This window comes from Phyllostomus discolor, chromosome 9 (genome assembly GCF_004126475.2).
Source record: "Phyllostomus discolor isolate MPI-MPIP mPhyDis1 chromosome 9, mPhyDis1.pri.v3, whole genome shotgun sequence".
Lineage (NCBI taxonomy): Eukaryota > Metazoa > Chordata > Mammalia > Chiroptera > Phyllostomidae > Phyllostomus > Phyllostomus discolor.
In genome coordinates, this window is record NC_040911.2 from 45,533,862 (window position 1) to 45,539,861 (window position 6,000).

Here is a 6,000-nt window from a genome sequence, read left to right on the forward strand (position 1 = left end):
AATTTAGCTTTCTAAGAAATGAGGAAGTAAATTAATGGGGATTATATAATTCAATATGCTACAAGTATTAAGTACCACTTTTTGCCAACCACTATGAAGGACATTGTGGGAAATACTTAAAAATGGGGAGTGGGGTGTAATCTACTACAATTGCTTGGAAGAAATATTTAAAGCAATTTTAACTGAAAACCATTTTCATATAAAATGATAACAACAGTAAACGGTTTGCCGAGTGTTCAGCTGTGCCTTTACACACCATCTCACCTGGCTGTAAGTCACACTAGAGGGTATGATTATCCCTTATATATCAGGTAGAATTGAGGCTCAGACAATTCAAGAAACTTGCCCAAGTTTGCTGTTTAAAAGTGGCAGATGTATGCTTTGAACCCAAAGTGCTTTCCATTCTTACCCAACGCCAGGGGACATATAGAACTACTAAACTTTTTAGAAGTCCGCTATTCTCATTTTAAAAACTTACCTGGGTGGTTTATTTGTATCTTATTCCCCACATTGGAAAAAGCCATACTGAGCTTAAAAATAAATTTACTTCCACTTTATACAACAGATATATCCCTAAAAAGTTATTCATAAATCAACATTTTCTTAATAGAGTGCTACTTTTGTTGCTAAATACCATAGATTTTTCAGAGATTAACTCTCAACTTCTTATTTATATAAAATTGATAATTATTATTACTTGGCAATAAGTTCCTGCTAATTTTTTATTAGACAGTGCTCTTGCAAATCCCCTAATTTATTTATTTTGAAATTTGGATGGTCATTAATTGGAATTCCTTAAAATGGGGCATATCCTGCATTATTAATATAAAGTTAATCACAGCACAGTTAGGGGATTCCTAATTTTCCCTTTCCTATCATATCACAAAGACTGAGGAGCTTGCAATTTCCAAGTATTTTTATATCACAAATACAGCATTTACATTTACATAAATGCCTTTTCAGGGTACAAAATACAAAATGAATCTGGCATTGTTATTTCCTAATATATTCCAGGATACTGCCTTACTAAATTCTAGTCACTAAAGTCCAGAGAGACAAAATAACACAAACCACCTACCTTTTCCCCTGGAAGGCACACTGGCTGGAAGATGCCATTACATAAATAGCACTTTTGCTAATTAATTAGTGCTGGTCATAGTGGTTTCTGCTAAACTAAGAAATGAAACCAAATAGTGCAATTTGCCTATTCTGCTCCTACTCTAGTTAAAATTAAAACAAACCAGGATAAACTCAACTGAAGAATGTTGCATGCAATTCTTTTTTTCTAATTACTTAAATCATTGGGTATTAAAAAAAAAACACCTCATATTATTTTTGGTTGTTGGTTTTACCTGATAGGGTGGCTAATTAAAACTACTGCACTTACTGGCACATTCCAGTATACAGTTTATGATTGTGAAAAGGTCACATACTTGAAAATAAACTTCAGTATGCCTCTGCATTTAGCCAAATAATCATAGGGGGTGTTTAAAAATAATTCCTATTCCTTCCCTCCAAGCAGCTTCTTTTCTTGTCTCTGCTTACTCATGATTACCCATCAATAGCACTTCTCTCTCTCAGGGGGACCATACTGATGGGATCCCTCCTAATGCCTCAGAAATGCTACACTTTTGTGGAGGTCATCAGAAAACAAAAATTCTGGTTTGACACTGGTAAAAACACAACAAAACAAAATCCTGTAAAAATAACATTCTAGAACTAAAATAACTAGCTAAGCATCACTGGGTATCTGCAGCATTGATCTTCCAGGTAAATGTGAAAAACAAACACACTCTAGAGCACTGCTCCTTGATTAAGAAGAGAACAGTGTAGCTTTGCATCTCCTTAGAGGGGTCACTAAAGTCAGACCCGGAATCCACTGGTCCCCATGCCCCTCCCCACAGCCCTCACCCACCCAGTGAAACCTAAGCTGCATCTGGCTTTTCAAAGTAAATCAAAACTTCAAGGTGAACCTCAATCTTTTCATGCTGTCAACATCTGATTAACCCATCTGAGTGTGCATATATTCCAGTTTTCCCATTTCTAAAAACATCTACTCTGTTTTACTCTTCCACACCTTTACTATGTGTAGTTTCACAGTGCTCATTAGAACTTACAGGAATTCTCCCTACTTTAAAGTGTTGGTGGATATTTTGCCTCTCCTCTATCTGATGTCTGGTAAGATAACAACCATTGGTTACCCAGTATCACTTAAATTACATCAACTGCAGAGAAGCACAAACTCTGCCAGTTTGAAGACTCATCATGTGTTACTGACTTTTTTTCACAAGCTTTGCCTTCTACTGACCTTTCTGCAACAGACTTCTTTCTAGTCTTAGAAAGGGATGTAGAAAATAGGACCTCATTTAAAAAGTATAGCTAGAACAAGAGAACAAATACTAGTGTGCTAGATTAGAAGAAAGGAAAATACTTGATATAAATAATTTAAAGGAAATCTTGGTCAGTGTACCCTTTGACAATTGCTTAAATTAGGGTTTATTTTCTTTAAATAAAATATTTTGTGAGTTTCTGCCAAGATGGAGGCATAGGTAAAAATGCTTTGCTTCCTCACACAACCAAAAAAAAAAAAAAAAAAGGGTAACAATCAATCTAAAAACAATAAACAACCAGAAGTGCCAGAAAATCAAACTGTATGGAACTCCAACAATCAGGGAGTTAAAGAAACATTCACCCGGACCGGTAGGACGGTCTGAGACAGGAGACTGGTAGCTGGGTGGAGAAGGTGAGCAGCAAGGCAGTGGATGGTGGGGAGCCAAGGGGGGAGCTGGCTGAATGGGAAACTAAAGACTCAAAGGTAGCTGTAAACTACTGTGGGGGTTGCCACCATGGGAGAAACTCCCAGTCTCACATGAGGCAGCTGTTGGAAAGTGGGGCTAGAATGAGCGGCATTGTTCCCCTTCTGACCCCATCCCCACAGATAGTGTCACAACATAGTAAAGAGGGTTGCCCCACTCTGGAGAATAACTAAGGCCTCCCCCCCCTACAATATAACAGATGTGCTGAGACAAGAAAATATGGCCCACATGAAAGAACAGATTGAAACTCCAGAAAAAGAGCTAAGCGACGAGGAGATAGACAACCTATCTGATGCAGAGTTCAAAATACTGGTAATGAGGATGCTCACAGAACTGATTGAGCTTGGCTGCAAAATAAGGAAGAAATGAAAGTTACCCAAAGTGAAATAAAGCAAAATATACAGGGAACCAACAGTGAAGAGAAGGAAATCAGGACTCAAATCAATGATTTGGAACAAAAGGAAGAAATAAACATACAACCAAAACAGAACGAAGAAACAAAAATTCAAAAAATGAGGAGAGGCTTAGGAAACTCTGGGACAAGTTTAAGTGCTCTAACATCAGAATCATAGGGGTGTCAGAAGAAGAACAAGAAGTTGAAAACTTATTAAAATGAATAATGAAAGAAAACTTTCCCAATCTGGTGAAGAAAACAGACTTCCAGGAAGTCCAGGAAGCCCAGAGAATCCCAAGGAAAATGGACACAAGGAGGAACACACCAAGGTACATCATCATTAAGTTACCCAAGATTAAAGATAAGGAGAGAATCTTAAAAGCAGCAAGAGGAAAGGAGACAGTTACCTATAAAGGAGTGCCCATAAGACTACTAGCTGATTTCTCAAAAGAAAACTTGCAGGCAAGAAGGGGCTGGAAAGAAGTATTTGAAATCATGGAAGTAAAAGACCTACATCCAAGACTACTCTGTCCAACAAAGCTTTCATTTAGAATGGAAGGGCAGATAAAGGGCTTCTCAGATAAGGTCAAGAGAAAGGAGTTTATCATCACCAAGCTCTTATTATATGAAATGTTAAAGGGACTTAGCTAAGAAAAAGAAGAAGATCAAAAATGATGACAGTAAAATGACAACAAATTCACAACTATCAACAACTGAACCTAAAAAAATGAAAACAAACCTAAGCAAACAACGAGAACAGGAACAGAATCAGTGAAATGGACATCACATGGAGGGTTTTCAGTGTGGAGGGGGAGGGGAGGAATAGGGAGGAAAAGGTACAGGGAAGAAGAAACATAATTGGTAGGCATAAAATAGGAAGGGAGAGGTTAAGAATGGTATAGTAAACAAAGTCAAAGAACTTATATGTACAACCCATGGACATGAACTAAGGAGCGGGGAATGCTGGAGTGTTGGGGGGTACAGGTGCAGGAGGGATAAAGGAGAGAAAAAATTGGGAAAACGGTAATAGCATAATCAATAAAATATACTTAAAAATATTTTGTAAGCCTTCACAATGCTTTTCAATGCTAGTGTCTTATCCCTAGGGGCTTTATTTGTATTCTTTAGTACTCCCAATTTGCAATGAGTTTGGCAAGAGGCAAGAGTTAATCTTTATCAACTTTCTGAAAAGGTGGTAGGCAAATCGCAGTAGTCAGACTGATGGACTTATGGCAAAGACAGCAGCTGATTAAAAATACATGCCCATAGGTTCTTATCCCAGCTGGTCCTTCGTCTGCCATATTGGGATCGAAATAACCACAGTGAATAGTGAGTACTAACACAAATAAATGGCTGTTTAGTGAGGCCTCATGATAATGACTACAGAGTATGATTACAAATATAAGGGGCTGAATATCTAATATTAACAACATTTAATATTACCTGAATATTTATTAATGTGCACATCCAAAAAATTGAAATGACCAAAGCAGAGAGGTTAAATGATTTGCCAAGGGTTACACAACAAATTGATGTCTGAGCTAAGATTAAACCGATAACTTCTTGCATTCATTTTCCTCACCCTATATTAAATTTCATTACAAAAAAGTAAAATTATCAACACTTTCTCAACCAGCATCTGGACTGCCTTGCATGTCCCACAGTGAATCATGTTCCTGCTGGTAAGACGAAGAAGCATTACATTATTGGAGACTGCTCTGAGTGCAGTGACAGGAGAAAGGAAACGATTTGGTTCTTTACAAGGTGACCAATTTTCAGATAATGAGAGCACAGTGAAACACACTCAGTATTACAGTAGTGCTCTGTATATTTTAAGCTGGGTAATTTCAATCTGCTGCAATTCAAGCATTTTTTCTCTCTGAATGTTAATCAGAATTTAGAGGAAATCCAATAAAAGTGTAAATCACTAAAGCTGTGACCACCTTCTACCCCAATATTCTTTAGTACTATACGAATGTGAGAATTTACCTCGATTTCTTCAAGTAACAAACTAATGAAACAAAATTAAGATAAAAGCTAAGGTAGAGTTAAGTTAAAGCAGTAACAGGGTCCCTGATGGTCATACAGGCAACATGGTTCTGCAGTCTGGGAGAAACCCCTTTGATCGCTGAGAAAAGCCCATTCGAGCCAGGTTCCAAGCCCAGCAGTGTTTCTATGTGATGTCCCCCGACCCCCATCAGAGCAGAAGGATCTTTAAGCGTTATTTTAATTTATGTCAGAGAAGCTTTTGCAAACTAGTCCACCTGCTGCCAAGAAGCACACTGGAATGATGAACAGAGCATTCTTGTGTTATTGAAAGAATAAATCCCTTCCTTCACCTCATTCCAGACAGGCGGAGGATATACAGGAAATTCTACTTTTCTTTGCTTCCCTAACTTTTAAGCCATTTACAAGTTGCTGGAGGGATTATCCCTTGTCTCTTGAGAGATTCACAGAGACCAGAAGCATCTCATTCATGTGGTGGATAAATTAATTAGGATAGAGTTACCACATTCCACATGGAAATCTGTGCAGAGTGCTTTCCTTGGAGGTATAATGCAAGATGGGAAAATTGATTTCCACAAATCCCAGGTTAAACTGGTTTGATATATAATAAGTTGCTATTTTGCATGCAATATGTAAATAGATCACTAGTAGAACACGGACCTGTTAACTCCAGCTCTTAGAACTGTAGAGCTAACTGTAGCCTCTGTGAAGACAGGCTTGAAGGATTCTGGTTTAGAAAACTTTATTCTTGTCTCTGCATAATGACATTTGAGATCATGTAGG

General features: G+C 37.7%; 1 long non-coding RNA gene across 1 annotated transcript in view; it reads left to right on the forward strand.

The window, feature by feature from the left end:
• LOC118496723 overlaps nucleotides 1–5,028 on the forward strand; it is a 47,513-nt gene extending 42,485 nt beyond the window's left edge. Inside the window, exon 3 of the long non-coding RNA XR_004899280.1 lies at nucleotides 4,875–5,028. This is a non-coding gene — a long non-coding RNA (uncharacterized LOC118496723). The remainder of the gene's footprint in view (nucleotides 1–4,874) is intronic.
• The last annotated feature ends 972 nt before the right edge of the window (nucleotides 5,029–6,000 follow it).